Here is an 11,870-nt window from a genome sequence, read left to right as displayed (position 1 = left end):
TCCCATAGCCATAGGTACCAGAGGTTTCAAATTCCTTTAGTGTTTTTGTTCTTGTCTGCTTTCTTTTTTTTTATTATTTTATTATTATTATACGTTAAGTTTTAGGCTTTCTTGACTGTGAAATTCTCTAACTGCCCCTCCTCATTGAGAATCTGTGTTTGGCAATGCATTCAGCTGTAATTTATTGTTGTTATACTGAAGCCTTATTGATGTGGTCATAAGATGTGGGAAAGAGGAAATGTTCTATAATCTTCCCATTAATTCTTAGTGTTTTAATGGGCCTCTTTCTTAGGGTTGTGGTCTTCACAAGATTTTCTCCAATAGTATATCTCCCCCCTCCTCCACAATCTCCTATTTCATTCACTGGCTGCAGCACTTAAACCTATTTTCTTTACACCTTTACTCCTGTTGGCTATGTTATTTCACTCCATGAGGTGAAACAGAAACACTAGAGGAGGCTGGAGTAGAAGGAATGTTTTTCCCTAAACTAGGATAAGGGTCTGGCAAAGTATTTTCTCCTGTGATATAAAAGTTTGTTACGGAGAAGACTCTGAGCACATTTTTCAATGATTGTTTTTCCCCTTCCTCTACCAGAGCTACCATGAGATTTTCATTAGGAACTAGTGGGACTCCTGGAGTGGAAAGCCCACAAAAATGTAGATGTTCCCCTAACCTTGTGGTATCCGTGAATTTCTTAGTCTCCAGCTAGTTCACACGCAGCTTTTAGTGATTTATCAAAATTAATAAATTTCACTTTTTACCAGTTTATGCTCCCAGCAGCTTCTTCTTCTGGTAAGTAGATCTCTACCTTGTTTCTTTCCTTGAGCTTCTGTCTTCAGATTTCAGAATGATAGTTTCCCCTGGAACCTCAGTTTTCTGATGTATTCAGGAAAAGCCATTGATTTTTATTAGTCTTTCTTTTTATTGGGTTGATGAGAATACCAACTTCCAAGTTGATGTGTCATCATTGAAAATAAAACTCCAGGGTAAAAATTTGGATGCAAAAGCTTCTGTAGCAGCTATTCATTGTCTTTCCTTTGCACTTACCACGTTCTAACTTGTACTATATTCACTTTCTACATATGCTACTGTTCTTGTCACTAAGCTCCAAGTGTGCATAATTTATTTCTAATCTTCGTATTTATTTCCTATAGTATTTAGTATAATGGCTTGCTAAGACAAGTCACTTCTTTAACATTTGCTTAATGAAATAAATTTAGAAGAGCATTTTATAAACTATAAAGTGATTTCAGGTAAATAATACCATTTAACATTAGAACTTTTGTGAAATAATTATTACCTTATTTCACTAATTAGAAAGCCGAGGTGAAGAAAAGCTAAGTGATTTGCTCAATATTACTTATTAACAGTCAGAAATTTAAAAGAAAACTTTTTTGAGTCAAAGTCCAATGTACTTTGTACTATACCTGAATTACCTTTCATTTGTATCCTAGTACTTTTTTATTCTGATAACATTACAATTGAGGAACACTGTGCTTATTATTTTGATGCCTGTTAATGGGTCTAGTCATCAACTTCATTTTTAAAATATTTTTTTAGAATGTATATAAAATTAAGTCTACACTTATTGAGGAATATTTATGAGTTTTGACCAATGCATAGAGTCACATAACCATTACTGTAATCAAAATATAGGAAAATTATATTAGTTTAAAATGATTACATCCATGCTAGCCCCTTGCAGTCAAACACTCTGCCCTCGAACTTTACTCCTGAAAAGCATTAAGAGGTACATATGCAGGTTTGTAATATAGGTAAATTACATATCATAGGGGTTTGGTATACAGATTATTTCATCACCCAGTTAATATGCATGGCACCTGATAAGTAGTTTATCGATCCTCACCGACGTCCCCCCTCCACCCTCAAGTAGGCTCCAGTGTCTATTGTTCTCTTCATTGGGTCTATGTGTACACAATGTCTAGCTAACACTTATAAGTGAGAACATAAAATATATGGTTTTCTGTTCCTGAATTAGTTCTCTTAGGATAGTGGTCTCCAGCTCCATCCATGTTGCTGCAAAAGATATTATTTCATTTTTTTATGGATGCATAATATTCTATGATATATAAATATATATAACATTTTCTTTATCCAATCTATAATTGAGGAGCATCTAGGTTGATTCCAAGTGTTTATTATGGTGAATGGTGCTGTAATAAACAGATGCATATGTTTTTATGGTAGAACAACTTATATTCCTTCGGGAGTATACACAAAAATGAGATTTCTAGGTCAAATTGAGAAATCACCATAGTGCTTTCCACAGTGACTAAACTAATTTACCTTCCCACCAGCAGTGTATAAGCATTACCTTTTCCCTATGGCCTCACCAGAATCTATTATTTCCTGTTTTGATTTTTTGATAATAGCCATTCTGACTGGTGTAAGATGGTATCTCATTGTGGTTTTAATTTGCATTTCTCTGGCAATTAGTGATATTGAGCTTTTTTTTCATATGCTTGCTGGATGCATGTATGTCTTCTTTAGAAAACTGTCTGTTGATATCCTTTACCCACTGTATTAGGCCATTCTATTATTGCTATAAGGAAATACATGAGACAGGGTAATTTATATAGAAAGCTAACTTAATTGGCTTATGGTTCTACAGATTTTACAGAAAGAATGGTCTTGTCACCTGCTTGGCTTCTAGAGAGGTCTCAGGAAACATACAATTATGGAGGAAGGAGGCATGTAAGGTGACCAGAGCAGGAACAAGAGAAAGAGAGAGTGACAGAGAGGTAACAAACACTTTTAATGACCAGATCTCATGTGAACTCAGAGCAAGAATTCACTTATCAACAACAGAATGACACAAGTCATTTATGAGGGATCCACCCCTATGATCCAAACACCTCCCAACAGACCCCAACTCCAATATTGGGGATTACAATTTAACATGAGATTTGGATGGAGAAAAATATTCAAACTATTTCACCAACTTTTCAATGGAATTGTTTGATTTTTGCTTGTTAATTTATTAAAGTTTTCTATCGATTCTGGATATTAGGCTTTTGTTGTATGCAGTTTGCCAATATTTCCCCCCATTCTGTAAGTTGCCTATTTACTCTGTTGATATATTATTTTGCTGTGCAGAAGCTCTTTGATTTAATTAGGTCACAGCTGTAAATTTTTGTTTTTGTTGCAATTGCTTTTGGTGTCTTCATCAAGAAATCTTTCCCAGGGCCTGTATTCGGAATGGTATTTCCTAAGGTATTGCCATGGTTAATACTGTGTCAACTTAATTGGATTTAAGGTGCAAAGTATTGATCATGGGTGTGTCTGTGAGAGTGTTGCCAAAGGAGATTAACATTTGAGTCAGTGGGCTGGGAGAGGCAGACCCACCCTTAATCTGGGTGGGCACAAACTAATCAGCTGCCAGCACAGCTAGAATATAAAGCAAGCATAAAAATGTAAAAAGAGGAGACTGGCCAGGCCTGCCAGCCTACATCTTTCTCCCATGCTAGATGCTTCCTGCCCTCGAACATTGGACTCCAAGTTCTTCAGTTTTGGGACTCGGACTGGCTTTCCTTGCTGCTCAGCTTGGGACCTTGGAATTGTGAGAATTAGTACTTAAAAAACTCATATATATGTGTGTGTGTGTGTGTGTGTATATATATATATGAGTATATATATATATATATATGAGTATATATATCCTATTAGTTCTGTGCCTCTAGAGAACCCTGACTAATACTGATTTTGGTACCAAGAGGGATTCTAGAGGAACAGAATATTAAGGATTGAGTTCCTTCATTGGTTTTGGGGTTTCTGTAGTTGGCTGCTTAATATGTAGACCTCAAAATGCTAAGGACTCTACTTCTAATAGTATGGAGAACACAGATAATCCTTGGCATGAACTATTTAGAGTGTTATGAAAAATAGACGCATTTGACACTCCTAATGCACTACTCGGGAGAGGCAAGGAGTTTAGTGACTCTAAACATAATAACTTTGACCATATATGGAGAACCAAGGAATATAATGAAGCTGGTTGGTTGCTCCTAAGTTCAGTAGACAAAGTGATAAAAGAAAATGATGAACTCAGGGATGCTGTCTCCCGACTTCAGAAGCAGATACTGAGCCTCAAATCTGCTAAGACTGCCCTGAGTGAGAATAGAGAAAGAGCTGAAATTGCGGTAAAACAGACACAAACTATTATCATGCAAGTGGCTGACCTGCAACGAAACGTGCATGCACAGAATCACCAGGTGTCTACTGTTAAAGTGAAGGCATTGATTGGAAAAGAATGGGACCCTGCAACTTGGAAAGGGGACATGTGGGAGGACCCTGATGAAGCTGGGGACACTGAATTTGTAAACTCTGCTGAAACTTTGTTGCCAGAAGAAACAGCTTTCCCATCCTCAGTAGTGGCAACATCCTTTCCCCAACCCATGCTGCAATCAGCCTTTCCACCTTTGTCTGAGGAGATAAACCTTGCACTGCCTGAGGCAACAGTGATGGCCTCCTCTTAGGCAGTTGCCAGGCAAGATAATGTTGATTCTCCTCAGCAGCCACCCCCAACACCCCCGTTGCTTCTAGACCTATAACTGGACAAAAGTCCCGGCGGGCCCCTAGATGTGAGGTTGAGAGTGTGACCCATGATTCATAAAGCAAGTTTTTAGAGACCTACAAAGAGACTAAGACTCCCACACAATAATAGAGGGAGTCTTTAACACCCCACTGTCAATATTAGACAGATCAACGAGACAGAAAATTAACAAGGATATTCAGGATTTGAACTCAGCTCTGGACCAAGTGGACCTAAACACATCTACAGAACTCTTCACACCAAATCAACAGAATATACATTCTTCTCAGAACCTCATCACACTTATTCTAAAATTGACCACATAATTGAAAGTAAAACACTCCTAAGCAAATGCAAAAGAACGGAAATCATAACAAAAAGTCTCTCAGACCACAGTGCAATCAAATTAGAACTCAGGATTAAAAAACTCACTCAAAACTGCACAACTACATGGAAACTGAACAACCTGCTCCTGAATGACTACTGGGTAAATAGCAAAATGAAGGCAGAAATAAAGATGTTCTTTGAAATCAATGAGAACGAAGACACAGTGTACCAGAATCTCTGGGACACATTTAAAGCAGTGTTTAGAGGGAAATTTATAGCACTAAATGCCCACATGAGAAAGCAGGAAAGACCTAAAATTGACACCCTAACATCAAAATTAAAAGAACTAGAGAAGCAACAGGAAACAAATTCAAAAGCTAGCAGAAGAGAAGAAATAACTAAGATCAGAGCAGAACTGAAGAAGATAGAGACACGAAAAACCCTTCAAAGATCCATGAATCCAGGAGGTGGTTTTTGGAAAGATTAACAAAATAGATAGACCGTTAGCCAGACTAATAAAGGAGAAAAAAAAGAAGAATCAAATAGACCCAATAAAAGATGATATAGAGGATATCACCACTGATCCCACAGAAATACAAATTACCATCAAAGAATACTATAAACACCTCTACACAAATAAAGTAGAAAACCTAGAAGAAACGGATAAATTCCTGGACACATATACCGTCCCAAGACGAAACAAGGAAGAAGTCAAATCCCTGAATAGACCAATAACAAGTTCTGAAATTGAGGCCGTAATTAACAGCCTACCAACCAAAAAAAGTCCAGGACCAGACAGATTCACAGCCATTTTCTACCAGAGGTACAAAGAGGAGCTGGTACCATTCCTTCTGAAACTATTCCAAACAATAGAAAAAGAGGGAATCCTCCCTAACTCATTTTATGAGGCCAGCATCATCCTGATACCCAAACCTGGCAGAGACACAACAAAAAAAGAAAATTTCAGGTCAATATCCCTGATGAACATCGATGCAAAAATCCTCAATAAAATACTGGCAAACCAAATCCAGCAGCACATCAAAAAGCTTATACATCACGATCAAGTTGGCTTCATCCCTGGGATGCAAACCTAGTTCAAAAATGTAAATTAATAAATGTAATCCATCACATAAACAGAACCAATAACAAAAACCACAAGATTATCTCAATAGATACAGAAAAGGCCTTCAACAGAATTCAACACCCCTTCATGCTAAAAACTCTCAATAAACTAGATATCAATGGAAAGTATCTCAAAATAATAAGAGCTATTTATGACAAACCCACAGCCAATATCATACTGAAAGGGCAAAAACTGGAAGCAGATCCCTTTGATAACTGGCACAAGGATGCCCTCTCTCACCACTCCTATTCAACATAGTATTGGAAGTTCTGGCCAGGGCAATCAGGAAAGAGAGAGAAATAAAGGGTATTCAAATAGGAAGAGAGGAAGTCAAATCGCCTCTGTTTGCAGATGACATGATTGTATATTTAGAAAACCCCATCGTCTCAGCCCAAAATCTCCTTAAGCTGATAAGCAAATTCAGCAAAGTCTCAGGATACAAAATCAATGTGCAAAAATCACAAGCATTCCTATACACCAATAACAGACAAACAGAGAGCCAAATCATGCGTGAACTCCCATTCGTAATTGCTTCAAAGAGAATAAAATACCTAGGAATCCAACTTACAAGGGAAGGACCTCTTAAAGGACAACTACAAACCACTGCACAAGGAAATAAGAGAGGACACAAACAAATGGAAAAAGATTTCATGCTCATGAATATGAAGAATCAATATTGTGAAAATGGCCATAGTGCCCAAAGTAATTTACCAATTCAATGCTATCTCCGTCAAGCTACCACTGACTTTCTTCACAGAACTGGAAAAAACTACTTTAAATTTCATATGGACCCAAAAAAGAGCCCACATAGCCAAGACAATTCTAAGCAAAATGTCAAATTGTCTCTGTTTGCAGATGACATGATTGTATATTTAGAAAACCCCAGGCTCTCAACTCAAAATCTTCTTAAGCTGATAAGAAACTTCAGCAAAGTCTCAGGATACCAAATCAATGTGCAAAAATCACAAGCATTCCTATACACCAATAATAAACAAACAGAGAGCCAAATCATGAGTGAACTCCCATTCACAATTGCTACAAAGAGAATAAAATGCCTATGAATACAACTTACAAGAGATGTGAAGGACCTCTTCAAGGAGAACTACAAACCACTGCTCAAGGAAATAAGAGAGGAAACAAACAAATGGAAAAGCATTCCATGCTCATGGATAGGAAGAATCAATATCGTGAGAACGGCCATACTGCCCAAAGTAATTTATAGATTAAATGATATCCCATCAAGCTACCATTGACTTTCTTCCCAGAAATAGAAAAAAACTACCAGGGCAGTTCTCCTGGATAATATCCTGAAGAGTGTTTTCCAACTTGGCTCCATTCTCCCCCATCACTTTCAGGTACACCAGTCAAATGTAGGTTTGGTCTTTTCACATAGTGCCATATTTCTTGGAGGCTTTGCTTGTTCCTTTTCATTCTTTTTTCTCTAATTTTAGTTTCACACTTTATTTCATTAAGTTGATATTCAATCTCTGATATCCTTTTTTCCGCATGATCGATTTGGCTATTGATACTTGTATATGCTTCACGAAGTTCTCATGCTGTGTTTTTCAGCTCTATCAGGTCATTTATGTTCTTCTCTAAACTTATTATTCTAGTTAGAAATTTCTCTAACCTTTTTTCAAGGTTCTTAGCTTTCTTGCATTGGGTTAGAACATGCTCCTTTAGCTTGGAAGAGTGTGTTATTACCCACCTTCTGAAGCCTACTTCTGTCAATTCGTCAAACTCATTCTCCGTCCAGTTTTGTTCCCTTGCTGGTGAGGAGTTGTGATCCTTTAGAGCAGAAGAGGCATTCTGGTTTTTGGAATTTTCAGGCTTTTTGTGCTGATTTTTCCTCATCTTTGTGGATTTATCTACCTTTGGTCTTTGATGTTGGTGACCTTCGGATGGGGTTTCTGTGACAACGTCCTTCTTGTTGATGTTGATGCTATTACTTTCTGTTTGTTAGTTTTCCTACTAACAGTCAGGCCCCTCTGCTGCAGTTCTGCTGGAGTTTGCTGGAGGTCCACTCCAGACCCTGTTTGCCTGGGTATCACCAGCAGAGGCTGCATAACAACAAAGATTGCTGCCTGCTTCTTCCTCTGGAATTTTTGTCCCAGTGGGGTACCCACCAGATGCCAGCTGGAACTCTCCTTTATGAGGTGTCTGTTGACCCCTGCTGGGATGTGTCTCCCAGTCAGGAGGCATGTGGGTCAGGGACCCACTTGAGGAGGCAGTCTGTCCCTTAGCAGAGCTCAAGCACTGTGCTGGGAGATCCACAGATCTCTTCAGAGCCAGCAGGCGGGAATGTTTAAGTCTGCTGAAGGAGCACCCATAGCCACCCCTTTTCCCAGGTCCTCTGTCCCAGGGAGATGGGAGTTTTATCTATAAGCCCCTGACTGGGGCTGATGCCTTTCAGAGATGCCCTGCCCAGAGAGGAGGAATCTAGAGAGGCAGTCTGGCTACAGTGGCTTTGCAGAGCTGTGGTGGCCTCTGCCCAGTTCAAACTTCCTGGTGGCTTTGTTTAAACTGTGAGGGGAAGACGGCCTACTCAAGCCTCAGTAATGACAGACGCCCCTCCACTCACCAATCTCAAGCATCCCAAGTTGACTTCAGACTGTTGTGCTGGAAGTGAGAACTTCAAGCCAGTGGATCTTAACTTGCTGGGCTCTGTGGAGGTGGGATCCACTGAGATAGACCACTTGGCTCCCTGGCTTCAGCCCCCTTTCCAGGGAAGTGAACATTTCTGTCTTGCTGGCATTCCAGGCACCAATGGGGTATGAAAAAAACTCCTGCAGCTAGCTCGATGTCTGCCCAAATGGCCACCCAGTTTTGTGCTTGAAACCCAGGGCCCCAGTGGTGTCAGCACATGTGGGAATCTCCTGGTCTGGAGGTTGTGAAGACCATGGGAAAAGTGTAGTGTCTGGGCGGGAGTGCATTGTTCCTCAAGGCACAGTCCCTCACAGCTTCCCTTGGCTAGGGGAGGGTATTCCCTGACCACTTACATTTCCCAGGTGAGGCAATGTCCCACCCTGTTTCAGCTCGCTCTCCATGGGCTGCACCCACTGTCTAACCAGTCCCAATGAGATGAGCCAGGTACCTCAGGTGGAAATGCAGAAATCACCACCATCTGCATTGATCTTACTGGGATCTGCAGACAGGAGCTGTTTCTATTCGGCCACCTTGCCAACCAACACACTTTAAATTTCCTATGGAACCAAAAAAGAGCTCGTATAGCCAAGGCAATCCTAAGCAAAAAGGACAAAGCTGGAGGCATCATGCTACCTGACTTCAAACCATACTACAAGGCTGCAGTAACCAAAACAGCATGGTACTGGTACCAAAACAGATATATAAATTAATGGAACAGAAGAGAGGCCTCAGAAATAACACCACACATCTACAACCATCTGATCTTTGACAAACCTGACAAAAACAAGCAATGGGAAAATGATTCTCAAATAAATGGAAAACACCATTTATTTAATAAATGGTGTCGGGAAAACTGGCTAACCATATGCAGAAAACTGAAACTGGAACCCTTCCTTACACCTTATACAAAAATTAACTCAAGACGAATTATAAACTTAAACATAAGACCTAAAACCATAAAAACCCTAGAAGAAAACCTAGGCAATACCATTCAGGACATAGGCATGGGCAAATATTTCATGACTAAAACACCAAAAGCAATTGCAGCAAAAGCCCAGATTGACAAATGGAATCTAACTAAAGAGCTTCTGCACAGCAAAAGAAACTATCATCAGAGTGAACAGGCATCCTACAGAATGAGAGAACATTTTTGCAATCTATCCATCTGACAAAGGGCTAATATCTAGAATCTACAAGGAATTTAAAGAAATTTACAAGAAAAAATCAAACAACCCCATCAAAAACTGAGTGAAGGATATAAACAGACACTTTTCAAAAGAAGACATTTATGCAGCCAACAAACATATGAAAAAATGTTCACCATCACTGGTCATTAGGCTAATATCCAGAATCTACAAAGAACTTAAACAAATTTACAAGAAAAAAATCAAACAACCCCATCAAAAACTGAGTGAAGGATATAAACAGACACTTTTCAAAAGAAGACATTTATGCAGCCAACAAACATATGAAAAAATGTTCACCATCACTGGTCATTAGGCTAATATCCAGAATCTACAAAGAACTTAAACAAATTTACAAGAAAAAATCAAACAACCCCATCAAAAAATGGGCAAAGGATATGAACAGACACTTCTCAAAAGAAGACATTTATGCAGCCAACAGACACATGAAAAAACGTTCATCATCACTGGTCATCAGAGAAATGGAAATCAAAACCACAATGAGATACCATCTCATGCCAGTTAGAATGGCGATCATTAAAAAGTCAGGAAACAACAGATGCTGGGGAGGATGTGGAGAAATAGGAACGCTTTTACACTGTTGGTGGAAGTTTAAATTAGTTCAACCATTGTGGAAGACAGTGTGGCGATTCCTCAAGGATCTAGAACCAGAAACACCGTTTTACCCAGCAGTCCCATTACTGGGTATATACCCAAAAGATTATAAATCATTCTACTATAAAGACACATGCACACGTATGTTTATTGCAGCACTATTCACAATAGCAAAGACTTGGAACCAACCCAAATGCCCATCAATGATAGACTGGATAAAGAAAATGCAGCACATATACACCATACCAATACTATGCAGCCATAAAAAAGGATGAGTTCATGTCCTTTGCAGGGACATGTTTGAAGCTGGAAACTATCCTTCTCAGCAAACTAACACAGGAACAGAAAACCAAACACCGCATATCCTCACTCATAAGTGGGAGTTGAACAATGAGAACACATGAACACAGGGAGGGGAACATCACACACTGGGGCCTGTCGGGTTGGGGAGTAGGGGAGGGATAGCATTAGAATAAATACATAATGTAGATGACGGGTTGATGGATGCAGCAAACCACCATGGCACGTGTATACCTATGTAAAAACCCTGCATGTTCTACACATGTATCCCAGAACTTAAAGTATAATAATAATTTTAAAAAAACAGACCATGGGGAAATGATGCCCTGTTCAATAAATAATGCTGAGATAACTGGCTAGAAATATGCAGAAGTTGGAAACTGGACCCTTTCCTTACACCACATACAAAAATCAACTGAAGATGGATTAAAAACTTAAATACGAAACCTAAAACTATATAAACCTTGGAACATAACCTGAGATCCCTGGCAAAGATTTCATGACTAAGAGGCCAAAAACAATTGCAACAAAAACAAAAATTGACAAATGGTACCTAATTAAATTAAAGAACATCTGCACAGCAAAATAAACTATCAACAGATTAAACAGACAACCTAGAGTATGGGAGAAAATATTTTCAAACTATGCATCTGACAGAAGTCTAATATCCAGAATCTATAAGGAACTTAAACAACTTTAATTACTTCAAAATGTTATCAGTAGAGTAAACTTTGGAATCCATAACTTCTAGTTTAAATTTCTTTTTAACAAATTATGTATAGGACTAATACTAAGTAGACTTCAAGTGACTATTTGAGAGACTATATTGAATAAAATATATGAATTTCAGCCACAAAAAAAAAACAACTTTACAAACAAAACACAAACAACCCCATTAAAAAGTGGGCAAAAATCATGAACAGATATTTTTCAAAAGAAGACATACATGTGGCCAAGAAGCATGTGAAAAAAAAGATCAACATCACTAATAATTAGATAAATGCAAATTAAAAAACAACAGTGAGATACCACTTCACACTAGTCATAATGATTATTATCGAACTGTCAAAAATAGCAGATGCTGGGGAGGTTGTGAAGAAAAAGGAACACATACACTGCTGGT

This window comes from Pan paniscus, chromosome X, assembly GCF_029289425.2.
Source record: "Pan paniscus chromosome X, NHGRI_mPanPan1-v2.0_pri, whole genome shotgun sequence".
NCBI lineage: Eukaryota > Metazoa > Chordata > Mammalia > Primates > Hominidae > Pan > Pan paniscus.
The sequence above is the reverse complement of the archived record's forward strand: the minus strand, read 5'-3'. Positions refer to the sequence as shown.